Here is a 21,949-nt window from a genome sequence, read left to right as displayed (position 1 = left end):
TTATCACTACATAGACATGCAAGTCTTCAAATGCCATCAGCCCCGTGGAAAGTATAATAAGCTGGATCCACTCCTAGCTCGGTGGGCTCAAGATCTAAATTGTAAATGTGAGATATTATTATCTGAACCTCCCAGGACTGCCTTGGCACTGGGAGGAATTGCATTGCAATCTTCTATTTAATCCTCCCCTATTTTTTCCTAGATATTTATAACACAGCTGTGGAAAGGTGCTCCTGGCAGGAAGTTGGCATGCAATTTCTCAGGCTGGGAACAAATATCTGAATCAAATAGAAAAAAAAATCCAAGTGGATGAATTTGTTCAAGTTTTAAAGCTGGGAAAAAACCACAAAGGAGTTGAAGTTCAGGTCTGAAAAGCATTGAGTGATGTCAGGAAATAGGTAATGATCTGACTAACCCAAGTTCCAAACCCCCTTTTCTTCAATTTTCCAAGTAACACAGGACAAGGCTGATTTCCTCTTATGTATGGAGTTGATGATCATTCCTCTGAAGACCCTGCATACAAGACTCTATTATCAAAAGTGAAAGGGATTAACGGGGAAAGGAGAGAAAAAGAGTGGGAAATATTAGACAGGGAGACAGAACATGAGAGGCTCCTAACTCTGGGAAATGAACAAGGGGGAGTGGAAGGGGAGGTGGGCAGGGGGATGGGGTGACTGGGTGACGGACACTGATGGGGGCACTTGATGGGATGAGCATTGGATGTTATACTATATGTTGGCAAATCGAACTCCAATAAAAAAAATATACAAAAAAAAAAAAAAAGAATTAAATCCTCAGAGGAGGAAGAACTTTTCAAGCTTAGAGCAATAGAATAAAGCATGAATATTAACAGACCAAAAAAAAAAAAAAAAACTCTATTATCAAGCACAGATAGACTTGTCTTCCCAGAATCAGACTTTAGAAGCCTTTGATACATAAGTAAAACATCTTCATTTGTAATAACTTGCCCTTTTCTTAATTTTTTTTGGGGGGTGGTGGTATTGGGATGGGGATGGAATTATGTACTGTATAGTTTTCATAACTTAAAAACGTATTGTAAGGATATAATTAAAAGACTTTAGAAAAGATATTGGAGGTACTTGTGGGTCACATGAGACTACTTGACCTGGAGGAAACACGAATGACTTAGGCTGGAAGATGTAACCATTTGTTGGGCTCGGAGGACATCAATCATCTTTGTTCTACAAGTGAAACCAGATACAAGGCTCTACTAGGCAGGAAACAGCAATTAATGAAACAGCCTTAAAGGGAAAGTAGTCTTTGAAAAGTGCAAAGATCACAAATCAGCTTCTGGCTGGCTGGCGAGCTCCTGGCAATGACATCATCCTCCACTCAGGCCGCATAGCTAGACAGCGCCCACATCCCCTCCGCAGGTCTGTGTGGCACCCCAGTTACCAAGGCATTTCATAGACACCATCTCATCTGATCTTAACATTCTTTCTTTCGAGAGGGAGAGGCAGAAGCTAGCTTCTCTGGGACACAGAATCAGACTAGCACCCGGCCTACAGATATCTTCAAATAAACCAAATCATTCAGAAACACTGGCCTAGGTAAAGGTCAAGACTGGAAGACCTCAGAATTTTAAGACCTTTCTGGTTGTGTGAATACTGTATGTATGCACTTCTACAGCCTCCACTTACCTATAGTAGAATTTTATAGAATAGGTAATTAATTGCTATTCTGCTATGAATCACTGGTAATATTGAATATTTACAATTTTCTAAGTATATAACCTATATTACCTTATTTTGCTCTTGTGATAACTCTAAAAGACATTCAAATATCCATCAAATGAATGGCTTGACTTAAGTCACTTAAACAGCCCTTGGTGACACTACTTCTTCTTAGCACAACACTATTATCATGACCTTCTTTGGTTCTTACCAGAAATATCTGGATACTGGAAAAAGAAGGGAATAGTGGAGTCTGGGTAAGAGGTAGCAGTTCACCAGATCAGAAGCTCATGTTTCTTGTCCCCAGCTCCAGGAAACTGAATTCCACTCAAGCAGTAAAAACTATGTTCTAGAGCCAAGAGAGGACCTAATTATTAGCCTAATCTAGAAATTCTTGCCCACTCAGGATGCAATTTCGCTGGTGGAATTTTTCATTGGAAAACTTTAGTGAATGTTTATTAAGTGTTTGATTTAAGGTTTGATATAATCTGACCCCATAGAAGAAATAAAACATTAATATTATCCTCAGGATCATCATCATAATAACAGATACTATTCAGTGAATACCAATCCCATCTAGACTCTTGCATAGGCTATCTTTACCATAACCAGGAGGCTGGAATTATTGGTCCTGTTTGACAACTGGAACTAAGAGAGATGGAACAACCCACTAACTTCAACTTCCCGAAGCTAGTGAGTGTTAGTGCCTCTCTGAACCAAGTTCAGCTTGACACAAAAGCCTCTGTTCTTTTCACTATGCTATACTTCATGTGCCCAAGCCCCTGCTCTCGAGAAAATTATGCTTTAGCAGAGAAGAAAAGACTCACAAAAAGATAGCCAAAGACCCAGGACCAGTCCAAGTTCCAAGTAGGTGGTGCCATTCAAAATGCTGTCATTTAGGGGTACCTGGGTGGCTCAGCGGTTGAGCATCTGATTTTGACTCAGGCCTTAATCCCCACTCTGGGGATTGAGTCCCGCATTGGGCTTCCTGCGGAGCCTGCTTCTTCCTTTGCCTGTATCTCTGCTTCTCTCTGTGTGTCTCTCATGAATAAATGAATAAAATATTTTAAAAAATAATGCTGTCATTTGTAGAAGACAGTAAGAACAGTGGTCAGCATAGCCCACCCCAGATCCCCTCTGGGGTAGGCTATGATTTTAGTGGGTCAGAGGTGCATTGACTAAAGACTCTCAATGTTCTATCAGAAAGTTCTCCTATTCTTCCTTTGAATAGGTTTAGTTGGGTCTTGGTTGCCCAGCTAGAGATTAAATTTCTCAGACTCCCTTACCACTAGGGCCACATGAGCCTGTTATAATTATTCTGTGAGAACAACACTGTAAAGGCAACAGAACACAAGATAGAAGGACCTGGGTTCTTGGACCTCACAGAGCAGATACTCTTCCCACCATGGTATGATAGAAAGAAACTTCAAACTGTCTTGAGGCACTGTATTTTGTGATCTCTTTCTAACAGTAGCTTAGCTTGTTCTCTAACCATGCAATGAGCCAAGCCTAAAGGTATGCTGTGAAATGGTGGTTAAATAAGCTGAAATGGAGAGTTCCTAAACTCTCCATTTTGGGAAGGCAGAGTGAAAAAACACCTAGCTTGAAAAGCCAGTCATGGTCTCACTGTGGAGTACTTAGTTCACATTTATTTATCCAATCACATTAATGGAGTATCTGCACATGGGGGATGCACAAGACAAAAGACCTTGCTGCTATGCATAAGAATCTCAGCATCTAGAGAGAACTATAAGGAGAACAACCACTTAGCACTAAAATAAATACCATGACAGGCTTCCCAGGGGTTGTGGGAGCATGAGGCAGAGGAGGCCATCCAATAAACCCACACATGTCTGAGAGGACCTTGGCAGAGACACATGAATCCAATCTTAAAGGACAAATAGATGTTGACCAGGTAAAGGCAAATAGGCCAGGGAAGCTAGGGTCCAAGAAAATGTTTGGGGGAGAAGTTAGCAAAAATGATGGAGAAATGAGGTGGGGGCAAAGCATGCATTTATCCATTTATTTATTTACACAAAAAATATTTTTAGAACATCTTTTTATTGAATTGGTATTATTAAATTGCTTACAATAGAACCTGGTATATGGTAAGAGCTATATGTGTGAGCTATTATTACCTAACGATGAAATAATCATGTGCCACACTATGAATACAGTTATAAGCAAGAAAGACACTTCCCTTGTCCTCTCAAAATTTAACCTAGTGAATGAGATATATTTTTTTAAAAGCAGGAACACTAAGATTCCATCAGAACTGATAAGGAAGTTGATAAAGGTATTGGTATAACTTATGTTACCTGATGTAACCAACAATCCCCAGATTTCAATGGCTTACCACAGCAAGTGTCTCTTTCTTACTCACATTATAGCTGCAGATTGGATAGCTCTCTTTCCCAAGGGTGACTTGGGATTCAGATTCCTTCCTTCTTCTGGCTCCTTCTACCCTCCAGGAATTTCCCAAAATATTTTTCTAAATTCTCTCCATCCAATTAGTCAATAAGATAGTAACAGCCTGGAAGATAATAGATAGGTCTGATACTTAGCCACTCCTGGATGTGATAAACATCACTTGGGCTCTTGTTTCATTGGTAGAAATGAGCCATGTCATTCTACGTAGGGCAAAGGGCAAGAAATGAAGTTCCTGAGTGGAGAGCCATTTATCAATAGAAATTCTACTTAAGAGAAGGGAATACCACTTATAAGTCAGATGTCTGGCTCTGTCATGGGGAGGTATGAGAATGTATAGGTAGGGGGAACCTAGCTAACTCTACAAATCAGGCGAGTCTTCTCTGAGGAAGCAATATTTCAGCTAACACTGGTAAGCTATGCTGGGCAATTTTAAGCATATCCTGAAACAATGGAGGAAAAATTTAATCAGGGGAGCAACATAATCTGTTCCAATTTTCAAAAAGATCACTCTGACTGTAGCATAGAAATTGGACTCCTGGAGAACAGAACTCTTGGAAGAGGATGCCATGACCCAGATAAGAAATAACGGAGGTGGAAACAAACAATGTGATAATGACATTGAAGAGGATAGAGACTACTCAAGCCAACTGGACCTGGTAATAGGTTGGATAGAAAGATAGGGGAAGGAAGGGAGTAATGATGGTGGTTAGGGATCTGATTTGAATAACTTGAGAGAATGTAAAAGAATTAAAAGAAATTAAGGAAGATGGTGATTGTAGGGATGAGAATATTGATTTCTATTTTGGATGGGTTAAATTTGAAGGAATTACTGGGCATTTAGATGCGAATGTCCTGTTGAATAAAAAGTATTCAAGTCTGAAATCTCAGGGTTCAGATCTGAAATGGAAATCATCAGTTTCCATCAGTCTGACATGTTAAGTCATCAGCTGAAAGGAAAGTTACATGGAAGCCATGGAAATGACTGTGACCCCCCAGGCTACACAGTTTGGACTTTATCTTACAGTTAGGGAATGCTTCCCATCTGCTTTCTTGGTTTCTCCCTCCTGGAGGACTTCACTGCTCTTTGCAATTTCACAGTGGCATCCTGTCTTCCTTCCCCAGCTCTCTCCTTCCTCAGCCACCATCTGATGATTGCCACCATGCCTTAAACAAATTCTATTCTCAGAATTTTATTCCTCTTTTTCTTCTTTGAATTGCATGACACATAAGCTCCATTGCCTTTACAGATTGTTGATGGATGCTCTGCAGTGTTCCACTATAGAAGTACTCCCTTACCCCAACAAGCTCACACTCTTATGCTGAAGTTGACAGAGACAGTTTTGAACAGCTGTTTCTGCCACTCTGCCCCAGGTTCAGAAAGAATAGCACCTCCTCGACCAAGCAGAAATGAAGAGTGCCATTTCCCTGGCCCTGTGTGCTCTGTCTCCCACACCCCATTTGCATTAGTTCTCAGCTTGTTTCCACTCGGCCAGTTTTGTTTGCATGTCTGGCACTAGAGGTGGCTCCCAGGACATTTTGCAGCCCTCTTCTTTCACCCAGAAGGAAGGTGGACCACTTTGGCCCCAGTGTACTGCTGAATGCCAACTGGCAGGTGGCCAGGCCAAGGGAGGGCGATGACACTGCTGGGCACTCCCAGCAGGCAGGGAATGGGGGCACCAGATTGGCACCCACAGTTGCAGCCTAAAACTGTCAACAACAGCCAGAATCTTGGATGCTGAACCCTCCTGTCATTCTCCACACTCTTGGAATCTTCTCAGAGTGGCTTGAATACTAATGTAAAGGGAGCTTCTCAGAAGCCACCTTCAGTCTAGGAATCAGAGAGCTGAAGTAGCATCTTATCCTTTTTTAAATTTGTGGAGCATACAGATTCAGAAGGCCTCCTCTCCAGCTCTAGCTCCCATTCTCAGAAACTCACCTTTCTTTTCTTGAGACAGGAAGATTTCTCTCCTCCTATGCTGACTACTGCATGATATCCACATAACCCCTCCAAATTTTCTCTCTCTCAATCTCAAGCCATTTAACCAAATCTCCCAGGTCCTATGGACAACTTTGTGACCAAATGGCAACAGCTCATTTGCTATAAGGTATAGTCCAGATATTTCCTGTTAGCCTTGGATCTCTATCCTTTTCTACCTCTCTCTATGGTTTGAGAGGCTTTTTCTCAAGGACTGCACCAGTGAGCTTCTTTGCCTGCTGGCAATGGGAGTTTGGCCATTAGGAGTTTCTAGGAGGCAGTAGAGGGTTGGAAGAGAGTGAAGTCCCAGTTCCCTTCCTGTCAAGCACTGCAATTTGAATGCCTCCTTCTACTGTTGGTTACAATTCTTGTTAGAAGACCCTCTCCTTATAACTATTCTCTCTGGATCCGCATAGTTGCTTGCCCATTTGGATTTAGAGGTGGTAATGGCTCCCTACTATTACTAACCCCAGAGTAGTGCAGTATCACTCCTTGGATTCCCCCAAATTTTCCTATGACTTTGTAAATGTTCCCTTGGTTAATGTCTCTTCAAATACCCAGTTTGAATGTGCCATCGATTTCCTGTCAGGACCTTGCCTGATATAAGAGACTCTTACAACACTACAATGGAAGATTTCTGCTAATTTAACTCAATTTAATATAACAAATATCAGCTAAGTGTATACTTGTGTCAGGTCCTGTAATCTATACTGGAGTTTTAGCAGTGAACAAAACCGAAAAATTCCTATCTTCATAGAGGTTACACTCTAACTGGGGGGAGATAAACAATTTTCAAAATAAATAAGCAAACTAGGGCAGCCTGGGTGGCTCAGCAGTTTAGTGCCGACTTCAGCCTAGGGCGTGATCCTGGAGACCCGGGATCGAGTCCCACGTCGGGCCTCCTGTGTGGAGCCTGCTTCTCCCTCTGCCTGTGTCTCTGCCTCCCTATGTATGTGTGTGTCTCTCATGAATAAATAAATAAAATCTTTAAAATAAATAAATAGATAAATAAGCAAACTATATACTAGCAAGTGATAAATGCTATGAAGAAAATATAAAGCAAGCAAAGGAACTAGGGAGTAGCAGGGTTTGAGAGGCACGTAGTGCAATTCTATATATGGTGGCCAAAAATGGCCTCAGTGAGAAGAAACTTGGATAAAAATCCAGTGAGGACACAAACAAATACAGAACGTGGAGTGTTGCCATGAAAGAGTCCACATTCAGGTTAAAAACACAAGATGGACACAAAGGAAATTACATATGCCACAAGACAACAAGGGGAAAGATGTCAAAATAGCAGTAGATGATTAAATCCCAGTCAAAAATATGATAGTAATATGATAGTTTCTTTGTGAAACAGACTATAATGAGTCTGTGAGTTTTATGTGTAGGGAGAAGTACCTTTGAAAAGGAAGGAATCAGGGGATCCCTGGGTGGCTCAGTGGTTTAGCGCCTGCCTTTGGCCCAGGGCGCGATCCTGAGTCCCGGGATCGAGTCCCGCATCGGGCTCCCGGCATGGAGTCTGCTTCTCCCTCCTCCTGTGTCTCTGCCTCTCTCTCTCTCTCTCTATGTCTATCATGAATAAATAAATAAATCTTAAAACAATAATAAATCCATTTAAAAAAAGAAAGAAAAGGAAGGAATCAGGGTTGGGTATAAGGAGTCAAACCACTCTGTAGGCCTGGCAGCCTCAGCCAAGCATTCAGATCACTCTGAAGCTAAAATGGCCCATCGGACTAAAGTGGCAGAGCCTTTGCACTCTCACCTTGGTCAGTCACTGGATATGGGCCCCCTGGAAGGCCCTAGCCAAGGGCTAGTCATTGCTCTGAAACTAAGGAACTGAGAGCTAACTGTTGACAATATCATGAGTATTGACAATATCTTTCAAAGAGGAATCAGGACAACGTATCTCCATGTCCACTATACTCATATACTAAAAATACTTGAAATGAGATTGTTTAACCTTTATCTGAGTATCATTGAGAATCGTAATTATTAGGGAGGAGCAAATATTGGTCTTAATTTTGATTCTATGTAATAGAGATCTATGATCTGAAAGCTGATCCTGGGGAAGATTCTAGAATTGATTGTTAAAGCAATGGCTTGCGGTCTCTTAGAAAATGTGATAAAATTTAAGAACAACTTCCCCAAGAACAAATGCTGCCAGATTACTCTCACTCATTTGATAATATTATCAAATTAGTCCTTTGGAAAACTTGATAGATTTTTAGAAAATTTATGAAGATGCTCTCATCAGAGTGGCATGCTAGACTATGTGCTTGCCATCCCAATCTCCCTTTGGAGATGAGTTTCATCACCCTAATCAGCCCTATAAGACACAGATCTTTGACAAAATGATTTAATTCCCCTCCTTCTCTCCCATAGTTGATTTAACAAGCAAGACCAAGAAAAATCAATCTGCCATCAGCCAATGGCCAATCAGATTATCTCCTTCTAGGATTCGAACCAATAAAAAAGAAAAAAGAAAGAAAGGAAAATCAGGCAGATGGTACTGGGTCCCAGGATAAGAATGCCCATGTAGAAATGGTGCCCAGGTTGGTGCCATGGAAAGTCAAAGTTAAAGGGAGGTGAAGCTAGGAATCTCCCAGAATCAGTCAACCTATAGTGTGAAGAGTGCAGGAGCTCTGGCGTGTGGATGGGTGCTTGGGAGAAAAACAGAGAAGATGACTAATGATTTTCCAATTCCATAGGGCCCAGCAATATTTCCTACAATTCAGTTTATGAGATTCCTTGTATCCTTATGAGTCTATTTTCACTTAAGCCACTTTGAATAAGTTTTCTATTACTTGTAATCTAATAAGGCCTAAAATGAGTCTCTAATCATCTACTTATGTTTTGGCTAATGTACTAATAATGAGCCAAATGACAATACATCAGATGGGCTATTAATTGGTTGAAAAAACATATCGAGGAAATAAGGCTTATTGATAGATACCTAGAATGGATTCCAAATGTGCCTTCATTGCTGAGGCGTTCAAAAGTCTTGTCAATGATTAGAATGTTCCATGAAAGTTGGTATCATGACCACCTTATAAAATGCCACATTTATCACATAGTTTAGCAGAGAGTAGGTGTGGGGTAAAAAAATTGTTAAGTGATTGAAAACATAGATTTTGCAGATAAAAAGAATCCAAGAAAGATTTTGAAGAATGAGAGAATTAGGAGTTAGCATGGTAAAATGATTTTGTTTTATAATAACAAGTGCAAAGTTCTGGAAATGAGTCCAAAACACCAACAATACATCTTAGGAGCACGTTGAACGAAGAAATCTAGGGGGTAGCCCCGGTGGCGCAGCAGTTTAGCGCCGCCTGCAATCCAAGGCATGATCCTGGAGGCCCTGGATTGAGTCCCACGTCAGGCTCTCTGTACGATGCCTGCTTCTCCCTCTGCCTGTGTCTCTGCCTCTCTCTCTCTCTATGAATAAATAAATAAAATCTTAAAAAAAAAAAAAAAAAAGAAATCTAGGAGTGTTCCTCAGTTGTGGGCTCAAGCATCAACAGCAACAGCAAACCACAGATGGAATATCACACTCTCCTCTGTGTGCCACTTTTCAATAGCAACACACAGACTAGAGTACATATCAGTAGGGACCAGAATGGCAAAGTGCCTCAAAAGGTATGGGATGAAGAACCTGCAAAATTACAAACTTAGAGCAGACCGCATGATGAAAGAAGGCAGCCTTCAAACTTCTGAACAGTTATCATCAGAAAGAAGGTGACTATTAAATCTCTCCCAGGAGAGGAAAGACTAAGACCCATGGATATAATCTATAGGCTTTCTATTAACAAATTATTGAGCTAGAACCTACCTTCAACCACTCATTACCTTGGTACTGGTTATACTGTGCTGAACAAAGTACACAGTCTCAGCCCTTATGGAGCTTACGATTTATCTTTTTTTAAGATTTTATTTATTTACTTAAATGTATTTTATAGAGACAGAGATAAAGAGAGCATGTGCACATGTGAGTGGGGTGAGGAGCCGAAGGGGAAAGAATCTCCAACAGACTCGCACTGAGCATGGAACCCAGCCAGGGGTATGGTGGAGGGCTTGATCTCACGACCCTGAGACCATGACCTGAGCTGAAACCAAGTGTGTCAAGTATCAGTCACTTAACCAACTAAGCTACCCAAGCACCAGAACTTAATATTTAATATGGATATTGGCATCAAACAAGAAATTATGATTTAAGGTATAAAAAGGGCTTTGAAGGACAAGCAGAAGGTGTGGTCAGATTTCCCTGAGGTTTTAGGAAATTATTTGTTTTGATTTCATTTTTGTTTTATATTATTCTTGTTTTGTTTAAGAGTTGAAGGAATTGGAAAGGAATGTTGCTGAGGCCTTATGAGTAAATGCGGGAATAGTAAATAATTGGGAGACCAATTAAGATGCTAGAGCAGAGGACCAGGGAAGAGATATTGAGTACTGGGTCAAACTAGGGGTGATGGCAATGCAGATCAAGAGAAGTTATTGTATTTAAGATATACTTTGGAGGGAAAATCCAAATGACTTGAGGATATATTGGACAGATGCAAGACTCTTTAATTCACATTCTTTGATATTTTCTTATCATCCAGACAAAAACTGGTCTAAAACATTTTATAGTATCTGTAAAGAAAGTGTTTACTGAGTCAATGAGACAAATTTGGAGGAAAGGGATTTGAAGGAGATGTTTAACCTCCTTCAGAGAATAAATATTTTTAAGGGCTTAGGTAAATGCCATCATTAAAGTAGACTCACAGGATCTCTATAATTTGAAATAAATTTCTGAAGCTCAGGCTTCTCACAGATCCAAATGAGTCTTTATCCCCGATCGCTTATTCATTCAAAAACTTTTATTTAACATTTCAAATATGCAAGAAGCTGTGTGGGTTGCAAAGATGAATCAGGAAAGGGCTTGTACAAAAGTAACAGGAACACAGAATATGTCCTAACTCAGGGTCCCTACAACAAGTACAAACTAAATGATCTAGGGAAACAGTGGAGGTTTTATTTGTTCTGTGCCTTGAAAGATAAGGCAAGGGTGAGGGCGTTCAGAAGTAATGAGAGGCAAGCAGTGAGAAGGTTAAGAAGATGGGCTGGATCAGTAAGAATGTTAAAATGCAAGTGGTAATAACTAGAAAAATATTAGTGAAGAGTTTAGTGAAAGAAAATATGAAAAATAGAATTTTCTCTCCCAAATGTACCTTAAGTGTCACATATTCATTCAAAATACAGCACGATGGGATCTCAGAAGGCAAAACTCTCCAATCCCATTGGTTTTCATTATTGCCTTGCTATGTCTCTTGGCCATATGAGCCAGGACCTAGGACTTCAGTGACCTTTCTGCCATGGCAAAAACACAAAAAAATATTGATCTAACATCCAGATTTTTTATCATTAGACTTTGTTTCCACTTCAATTTTCTTTTAAACTTTGAGTGATATTGTTCCTTTATAATTAAGCTCTGAGGTCATCCATGTACTCTACCAAGGGCCATTTCCAACCAGGCTTCCAAGATGCCAAGCAAGCCCACATGGGACACACATATTGAAGGCTTTCCTGAGTTTCCTCATGTCTTTTTTTTTCTCCCATTAATCCCAATTAAGGCTGCATACTTCCAAGGAAGACGTGAGGAGAGCCAGCTCTGGGGATTCTGTGTCCAAAAAGGGTCAAGGAAATGTGGGATCGATGGTTACGCACAGAGTAAAGCAGCAGTACACGTCTTTCTCACTACCAAGAGAACTATTCAACAGCCTTTTATCCAGAAAAAAAAAAAAAAACATAATTTTTTTCAAGAGACATTCTCCCATAATAAGACATTCTTTCTTTAAAAACGTCTTTACTTTATTAGTCAATAGTTGGTAAATATTGACTTTATTAGTCAATTGTTGGTAGATATTTCTTTTGAACTACTTTTTTCCCAGTAGCAATAAGGGAATTGAAATGATCTATCTATCCATTCTTACCTCCCTGCCTAATCCTATCACTTAGAAAAAAAATGACTGAGAATTAAGAATAACTAGGACTAAACCTACACAAGGCACTATTGCTCTTTACTCACCTGAGTTTTCCAGCCTTGATAATTAGGAAACGACAGTCAAGAGCCTCAAGTCACAGCCAGCAATCAATCAGCTGTCTCTAGTAGCTTTGTCTTTTTGCCAAAGACGTCACCATTTGTCTGGTCCTAGGATACTCACTACCTTCAGTGCCCTCGAGGGCCACCTCAGGAGCTTCCCACACTGAAGGGTGGTTTATTTAACCTGGCACAGCAAGTACCAGCAAAAGATGGTGAGGCTCACAGAGTACAACCACCTGTCACTTCTTATTAGACATTTCGCATTGGAGATTTGTTTTGATAAAGGGCATCGATGCTACTTACATCGGATAACTGAATTGGAATTAAAATACCATTGTTCCTATTATTGAGAAACATAATTATTAGCATTAAAATAGGCTCATCCCCAAATTAGATTATTTCTAGACATTCTGTGAGGCTGTCACTCAGAGCTGTCCTTGTCAGACCCACCCACTCCCACAGTATCTCTTCCACTTCTGCTCTGCTGAGAGCCCCATTCTGGGTGGATAGAGGAACGCCACACTCACACGGGCTGGCGGAGGACAGAACTCGGAGCAGAGACCTAAGAGCTACTGTACGCTCTTCCCTGGATGCACCACCAGGCCCAAAAAGAACCCCTGTAAAGATGGACTAATAACCCATGCAACCTCTCTGGAGGATTTTATTGCTGGAAAAAAATTCATAAAAAGCTGAAGGGATAGTAAAAACAACTGTCCTAACGTGTTTCTCCATACTAACCTCAGGTCAAAATGCTCCAGGGGGACATTTGAACGTGAGGAATACAGTCTTTCTCTACTCCACCTGCCGGCTGGTGTCTTCCCAGGACAGCACCACTCACCATAAGACCCCCTTCTCTGAGTTCCTAGCGCAGATGTTTGCACCATTCATTACTACTTTGTCAACCTCTCTAGAACTATTCCGTGGAACTATTGCTCACTTCTCCCACTGGTATTCCACTTTCACATATATCAATGACTTTTTACTCCTGGTAAGAATATAAGACGTGAGGTTAGGACCTTGGTTACTGTGCTTCTGCTTCACCCACAGAACCTATCACAGAATAGGTAGGTATACAATACGTACCTACTGCTTGATTAGCAAGAATGGTGGTAGAAGCATCACTGAACCAAGAGTGACTTTATACCGCACATGGTGCTGCCACACAAATGGAGTTCAGTATAATTGATTATGAAGCCACACAAAAAGCATAAATCAAGGCAAGGTATAATCCATTTTTAATTTTTTAAAAAAGCAAACGATAACACCCCATGGGGCCTGAAGAACTCGGGATTAATGCACTGAAAAGTCAGCAGAGGAGCCCGATGAAGTGCTCACGGTCAACATCATCAAAAATATTTCCGTGGTGAACATTTTTGAATGCCGGCATTGTCTTTCTGCAGGACACACGATCCATGCTCCTGATCCCCCTGCTCGGCAATCAGACCATAAGAGTCCCACATCTGGATTCCTGCGGAAATGAAGCATGTGCTGGAAACACATAAGGAGAAAACCAGGGTGACTTTTTGTGGACTTGATCTGCTATTTATTTCCAGGATGAGTTTATTAGTATCAACCAGAAATAAAACTATTAAATAAAAATAGAGGTCAATGTGGAAGCTTTTAAATAGACTTCAAGTTTAGAAAGGCACCCTCCTTTTAGGACAATTCTGACTTGATCCTCACTTAGACCCCACTTATGTCCATCATTTCAGTTAGCTGGCCAACACACCTAAGTGGTCAATGCATTAGCAAGTGTGCACATGAAAGTTCCATCTGCACGAACGGTATCAGCTCCTTTCTTCCCCCCATCCCCACTCATTGATAGACGCTGAGGACCTGCAGCCTACATCCTCAGCTCCACTTACCTCCCCCTGTGTAAACCTGTTGGATAAAGTAATGCAGTGGACGAGTCCACGCTTTTGGATTGGACAGAGTTGGGTTTAAATTCCAGGTCCTTCCTTTGCTAGCTGTGAGTACAAAGAAAGGTTGGGTGACAACTAAGCCTGAGCTTTGAAATGGAAATAATAATAAATTCTCACTGTTTGTTTGTTTGTTTTTTTTTTTTGAAGGTCCAATAGGTGCTCGATACATGTTAATTCCCCTCGGCCATCCTCGCCAGGCCTCTGCCCCTAGGAGCTAGACCCCTAAGTCCATAGCGTCTACCACTAGAAGGACTCCTGCCTTAATTCATTAACCACAGGAACCAAGATCCACTTATTACCCTGCCTCCAAATGCCTCCCCAGCCTGAAGTTACCTGCTGACATTCTTTGTCCACCAGACCAGACTCATTTCAATGGATGCAAGCCCAAATATAGCTCAAAATCAGCACATTACTATGAGGAACTGTAATTTGGAGTTCTAGCCAACACCATCCTACCCTAGCCACACCCAACTTCACTTCCCCTGCCACTGAACCATGCATGCCCACGTCCCAGAGCAGCTTCCTAGGGAGTCTTCAGTGAGAGATCCATTTCAAGGCTAGAGAAAGAAAATATGCATCTCATTTGCATCATTTGACTTAAAGTCTAAAAGTCCTTTATTACATTGTTTTGTTGTATTAAAAAGCCCTAGTCAGAAAAAAATAAATATAAATATTATATAAGGAGAGGAAACAGTTACATAAGAAGCCATCCAAGCTCTGTCTCATTAAGAGACGCTATAAAAATCCATGGTTAAGTGCAGCTATTTATGAGCCAAGCTGTGTAGGTTTGAAACCTGAAACTGTTGTGTCGTTTGGGACCATTTGCTTAATCCCTCTGTGCCTCAATTTCCTCATCTGTAAAATGAGGATAGTAATAGCACCTACCTCATAATGATGTTGTTAGTATTAAATAAATTAATGCATTTAAAGCGCGTGGAACCACACTCGCCACATGGTGAGTGGTAGTGTTGCCTGGTACTCCTAACTGCAGAGGCAGTTTTCAGTTGATGGACATCGTCAGCTTTAGAGGGAATTCATACCAATCCCAAATTGTGCAGTATAGACAATTCTCAGGGGCGGGGTCTGTTATGAGTTCAGCTGTGTCCTCCTCAATATCCATATGTCTTAGTCCTAACCTCCAGTACCTTAGAATGTGCCTTATTTGAAAATGTAGTTAGCTGGTATTTGCTGTGAAGTCGTACCTGAGCAGGGTGGGCTCCTAACCCAGCATGACTGGTGTTGTTATAAAAAGGGGAAATTTGCAGACACATACAAAGGGAGGATGTCACGTGAAGATGAATGTAGAGAATAGGGTGATACTCCTAAAAACTTAAGAGCACCAAAGATCGCCAACAAACCACAGAAGCTAGGGAAAGGGCATGGGGCAGTCCTCAGAAGGAACCAGCATGGCCAATGAACAGATTGCTAGCCTCCAGAACCAGGAGACAATAGATTTCTGTTGTTTAAATCACCAAATTTGTGGTACTTTGTTACGGCAGCCATAGCAAACAAATAGAGACACAGATCCAGATGTCAATTTGGGATGAGGTCAGCCAAGGAAGAGCTGCTCGTTGAGCACCCCAGGACAACTGTGCTGTGTTAGCAGGGGAGGGGCTGTCTAAGGCACAATCTCTGTCTGTGCTCAGGACCAACAATGTCACTGAGGAGGCATGCCTGAGCGTGTGCACACACACACACACACACACACACACACACACCATTGTATAGTCAATGTCCAATGAGCCATAGGACAATCAGTGTTCCAAGAGCTCAGAACTAAATAGTCAAAAAAGGCTCTATCTAGTAAGGTCCCAAATGCATTCCAGCACTGGGTAGAAATAGTTAAATTCCTACAAACTTTCCTAAAGCCAAGAAATCCATCCTCAAGGATCTTGCATGCCCCTTTCCACACTGTCTCTAATTCTAGCTGCGCCTTTCTCAGCACATCCTTTGGGGTGTATCTCTCCAACCCACAGTCACTCTCACACACATGTGCAATTCCTCCCCTTTTGTTCCTTCAACTTTCCTTGCAATAGATGCTTCACAGCAACAATCCCATTAGCTTTACAAATGCTGTTTGGAAACCCAAGCAGAGCCATTGCTTTCTCCGGTGGTGGGGAATTTGGTACTCCAAGTGATTTTTTTCATCCCAATTTCAGGGTCACGCTGCTCGGATATACAAAGTGGGGAGAGGAAGATGAGTGGGAGAAAATCTTCCCCCAACAGAAATGTGCAGCTTTCCCTGGAAGGCACCAATGCCACAACAAACAAACATATAAATAATAAATATTCTTTTACTAAAATGATAAGTCTCACTTCAGTAAGCAACACATTATGCACCATACTGGTGTAATAAAGCGCACATCCCCTTGAATCATTCCCACTAATACAATGTATTCAGTGCTCATATGATTACACTTTTACAGCCTGTTAGCAAAAACACATACAATTGCAAAGTGCCGCTAATGCAATGTGACAGAGTTCTGTTATTACAAGAAGAAGTTGTCAGCACCGAGCAATTGATTTTCCTTCATCTCCTTCCTGCCTCTGCCCGTCCTCCCCACCTCTCCTGGAGATGTTTATTTTGTACCCTGGGTGCAGTCCTTTCTCTGAATCAATTCTGATATAATGTAGAGAAGGAATACGAAGACAACGGGAAAAAATTAACACTAATCTAGGTATTCTAAGGGGAAGAAGCTTCCTTTAGGGACATTTTCCTCCGAAAGTCTTTATTGAAGCTCCAAGAACCATGGCTCCCTTCCCGCAGCACAACAATCTGGTCTTTTTGTTCTTTTATGCCATGTCTATGTATTTTCCCCTTATCGTCCCTTCCTTCTTCTCATAAAATAAAATACAGGTGGCTTTAAGGTATGAGGACTCCTACATCCTAACTGATTCACTTCCACGTGTTTTGAATAGCAGTGGAGGGGAAAATAAGGAACACAGGAAGCCAAAGAGAATAAATATTTGATTATTTCTCGGTTAATAGTTTCCTTGTAAATGTTTGCCTTTATTCACAAGGTGACCATAGATAGATTAAACAATGATACTTTCTGAAGATGAAAAGAAATCTATGTCCAGCACCAGTAACTTAATCCAGAGTCACGGAACAGCGCAACTGGATAGCCCTTCCAATAGAGATCGTCAAGTCCAATGCAGTTATTTTACAGGTGAGAAATCCAAACTCCAAAAGTTAAGGAATTTATCCAGGTTCTCATCGCCTCGTTAGTGTCAGAGCTGAATCTAGAAGTCGTCGTCTTTTGCTGATCTACTATACTGTGCCTTTAAGTGTAACACACATACATCAATATATGTGTTACTGAATTACCAGATGGCCCTTAACACCTCCATTTTCTGTGTCTTGCTTATGATAGAATAGGAAAGTTTCACTTGTCAATGTAGGTGTGAGGGAGAATAGACAAGTTCATGAAAATTCCTTGATGGTCTTCTGAAAGAGCAAGTTTCCAGAGGAAACATTAAAATATCTTGATTTATAGATTCCATCTTGGGGGGTTACACCTTCCTAGGATACAAAAAAAGGGCTATTTCTTCCTTGCCCTGTTTAAAACGTATAATTCCCACATCTTCCTCTTCCCGTCCCACCTCATTAAGTGGATGCACCCTTTATTGGTTCCTAACATAAATGCTGACACCTCTTCTTTTGCTCAGCAGGATCTCATTTTAACGTGCCCTCGAATATCTAAGAGCCACACGGAGTATGGGTTATAGCAAGATCTCCAGGCATTATTGTACATTAATATGATAGAAAGTTAAAGCCTCAGCCAGTTGGATTTTGACTCACTGGACCAGTTGAGCCTGTGGCTCTGGCTACACTTCTCATTTTTAAAAATTGACCGCAGAGTTTGGGACCTTTTATCTTGACGATGACTCAAGGTATTCCCATGTGTGAATAGAGAGTGTAGGAGCGGGTATTGTTAATCTGATTTTGGTTTTGGCTTATGATGCCAACTAGCAAAAATTCATGGGTGAAAAGCATTTAGTTTGGGCCAAAAATTATCTGTGATGAGTAAGGGCTTATAGATACGGTCTCTGTTTGAGAAGAACCACTCTCCATGGCTTCACGCTCCTGAGGTATGCATACTAAGAAACAAACATAGAAAGAAAGAAGGGCCGACCTCACATAATATAATGTAGCAAACTTTTGGAGGCACTGGTCTGTTGTGATAGAAGTGGCATCGGGCAACTTTATAGGGCTCAGGGGGACTCAGTTGGTAATGTACCCCTCATCATTGTTACTCCCCTTCCTCCAATTAACATCATTGCCTGATGCCCCTACCTAAAAACCCCTTTCAATAGTATTCTTTGCTTTCCTCTTTCCATATCACAACTATCATGTCCGATTTCTTATCATGCCCCTATATCTACTAATTCGTATTAAGCCATTAGATAACAAACACCACATGTGACCTTAACAATGGCAATGTCCTATTGTTAAAACTAATATAATGGGTAGCAATTACGGTACTACCCCCTCTCTGGTTACTTTTTTTAAAAAACTTCTTTTTGCAAAAAGCTTCTTTAAACATTGATGCCCTTGAATAGTGAAAATGACTTGTGTCTGGTGTAGAGGTGCTGTGATACTCCTGAAAGCCCACGAAGACATCCGGGCACTCTGCCTTCCAATTCTGTAGTCAATAAAGAAAAGAGACAAGAGAAGATTTTCTTTGTCCATATTCCAGGTCAGTTCATGCCTATATATGGCAGGCACGGTACTGAGTGCTCTGGGAAAAGGAAAGGTGAAGAGTGACACACAGGCTGGGGCCTCCAGGAATTTTTAAGTCTAAGAAGGACAAATTCATAAGTGCCAAGAGGCATAAGAGAACTGCCACAAAATGTTTGCAGAGCTAGGAGAGGTGAATTCCTACTCAAAGCACCGGTCAAGGCAGCATGAAACAAGCGAATCAGCTCTGGTCACTATGGGAGGAGGTGATAAAACATGAAGCTCTGGGGCTTGGCCACTGGGAGAAGCACAACCAGTATTAAAAATCAAGCAGACTTCCCCTAGGAGCTAGTTATGCTGAGGGTGGTTATGACATCGCTGATGGAAACTGTCATCTCCTGCTGTTAGCATGAGGCATTCGGGCCAGCTGAAGAGTTGGGCAGGGTCCCATGCATATGTTTGCTTATATCTCCATGTGTTCATTTATCAAGCACCTTAACCAACTATGATCTTCTTCAGAACAGTAAATAAAATAACAAATGAAACATGGGCTAAGGCAAAGTTGGTTTTACTACAGGCCTTTTCATAGGCAGAGAGACCATAACATGACAATAATGAAATATAAATGACCTACACGAAAAAAGATACTTACTGAAGAATCAGTTCTTTCTGAAATAATTCTTAAGGATCTTTTGATAAAGAAATCACATCGTGATATTGCTGATAGGATAATTTTTCATTGAGGTAGGAGGGAGAAATGCAGTAAAGGGTTCCTAAAAGCCAGAAAAGCCTAAGTCAATTGTTAGCCTGGGCACAAAACAACAACAAAACAAAACAAAAGAACCCTGTTCATTTATTGGTACAAGGCCGAATGAGTACATATCATTCAACTGCTGGGAATGGGGGAGGCCAGTTAAATAATGCTGTTCTTAGATAATGTGACAGGTCGTCACTAACACTCTGCCAACATTCCCAGAGTGTGGCCTGGTGCATTCTGATAGCCTCCTGAGCCTCTCTGCCTAAAAGGTTTTCCATCCATTCTGTCTTACAGGCCGGGAGTTACAGAGGTGTTAACACCCCAGGACCAATCCTCAATCAAGTTGGTAGAAATTAATCCAGATTCATCCCACCACAGTGATACAACCCTGATGTGTGCACTACAGTCTGCCAGAGTCCCCAGTAGTCTTAGGCCTCAGTGGGCCACAGCTGTGATCCCATCATTAATGTAACTTTTATTGCCTTTCCTCACCCTGTCTCAATCGCCCACTCTGTCTGGGCTTCCGGCGATCACCTCCCTGAGAAAAAACTTGTACCTGAATTGTTGTCTCAGGAGCTACTTGGGGGAAAACCAAACTAAGACCCATCACTTTTTCACATGTGGATGTGTCAACGAATAAATATTTACTGAGTATCTGTTACCTACATCACACCGTTCTAGATTTAAACAAGCAAGTTTAAGTCCCCAGTAGCAAAGAACTCAAAATCTAGGTGGGGGGTGGGGAAAGGGGGAGGCAAGTAAAACATGGATTCATCAAATATTAAACAACAAACCAGGCAGTGTGTGATGAGTACAAAATAAACCTTCTCAGAAAAGTTCAGGACACCTGGGTGACTCAGCGGTTGAGCACCTGCCTTTGGCCCAGAGCGGGATCCTGGAGTTATGGGATCGAGTCCTACATCAGGCTCCCTGCATGCAGCCTGCTTCTCTCTCTGCCTGTCTCTCTCTCTCTCTCTCTCTCTCTCTCTCATCTCTCATCTCTCATCTCTCATGAATAAATAAATAAATAATATTTAAAAAAAGAAAAGTTGTAGAATGCATGGCTTTGGGTAGATGGTATGAAAGGGCAAGAACAATCCTATTGGAATGACATAAATGTAGATATACATGGTCTCTAACAAGAAATTTTTTTAAAGATTTTATTTATTTATTCATGAGAGACACACAGAGAGAGAGGCAGAGATATAGGCAGAGGGAGAAGCAGGCTCCATACAGGGAGCCCACTGTGGGACTCGATCTTGGGACCCCAGAATCATGTCCCAAGGGGATCATGACCTAAGCCAAAGGCAGATGCTCAACTACTGAGCCACCCAGGTGTCCCTAACAAGAAATTCTTCATTAAAGAGACACCAAAATGTGATTGACCCAGTACTTATCAAACATCTCTGATCCTGGAAACTTTTCTTTACGTAATATTTTGTTGACAAAATCTCTTGAACAACAGGGCACACTTTGGGAAATGCTGTCAAGTTCCAGCTTTGAACATTGAAATCCGATTCCTCAGTCATTTTAGCCAAGGGCTTCTCTCCTGCCAGCCTCATTGGCCAGCTCAGATACGAAGTAACTCATTACCTTAAGCCCGTTTGGATAAAATATATAGACTGACCAGTCTTCCAAGATACTTGGATTTTTCTATATGATATCAGGGTGGATGTATGATGATATCTTTCTAATAGCTACGACACTACTCTAAGCCCTGGGAACAATAAGGAGAAGCTGACAGATATTGACTCCTCTCTTTAGAACTAACTGCCTTGGAGAGAAAATGATCAGTTTGTTCTCCATGAGATATATATACGTCTTTTCAGAGCTATTATTATCTGTATCAGATGAAGCACAGTATCAGATGAAGTGCAACCTTGCTGCTTGACATCAGACTCCAGAGAACTCTGGGTGATTTTGGTGAATCACTTCACTTCTCTGCATCTCTATTCCTCATCTGTCAAATACAGCTACTTCAGAGGGCTCTAATGAGACAATACATGTAAAGGGCTTGCCATTGTTCCTGACCCATAGCAAGAGCTCAACAAGGGTAGCTCTATCTGATACCAGCAGCAGATTAGAACTAGGATGACTCTCATTACTTGGTTCCCTTGAATGGATTTCACTCCCCTGTAACCAAAACTGCCTCCACTCGAACATACCCACAACTTGGGTACCTCACAGTGTCCAAACAGTGCCTACATGAGCCAGACACAACACAGATGAGTTCTTAAAAAGAGGTCTTGAATTTCTTCCAGAGGAAATTTTTCCCACTGATGCAACTGTGGGAAATCTGAATATAAAATGTGAAATTCACTCTCCTGACAATTGTTCAGTAGAGAAATTGTTGCATAAAACAAGATCGACTTGCTTATCAACTTTTTCAGAGAGTTTGGTGAAGTGTTTTT

The 21,949-nt window shown here is 41.3% G+C and overlaps 1 long non-coding RNA gene across 1 annotated transcript in view; it reads right to left on the bottom strand.

Annotated features, from left to right (window-relative positions):
- Positions 1-13,449: 13,449 nt before the first annotated feature.
- Positions 13,450-21,949, bottom strand: part of LOC144280967 (uncharacterized) — a 41,572-nt gene continuing 33,072 nt past the window's right edge. Inside the window, exon 3 of the long non-coding RNA XR_013349437.1 lies at positions 13,450-13,666. This is a non-coding gene — a long non-coding RNA (uncharacterized LOC144280967). The remainder of the gene's footprint in view (positions 13,667-21,949) is intronic.

The sequence above is a fragment of the Canis aureus genome, chromosome 1 (assembly GCF_053574225.1).
Source record: "Canis aureus isolate CA01 chromosome 1, VMU_Caureus_v.1.0, whole genome shotgun sequence".
Taxonomy (NCBI): Eukaryota; Metazoa; Chordata; class Mammalia; order Carnivora; family Canidae; genus Canis; species Canis aureus.
This window is presented reverse-complemented; position numbering and strand designations above follow the sequence as displayed.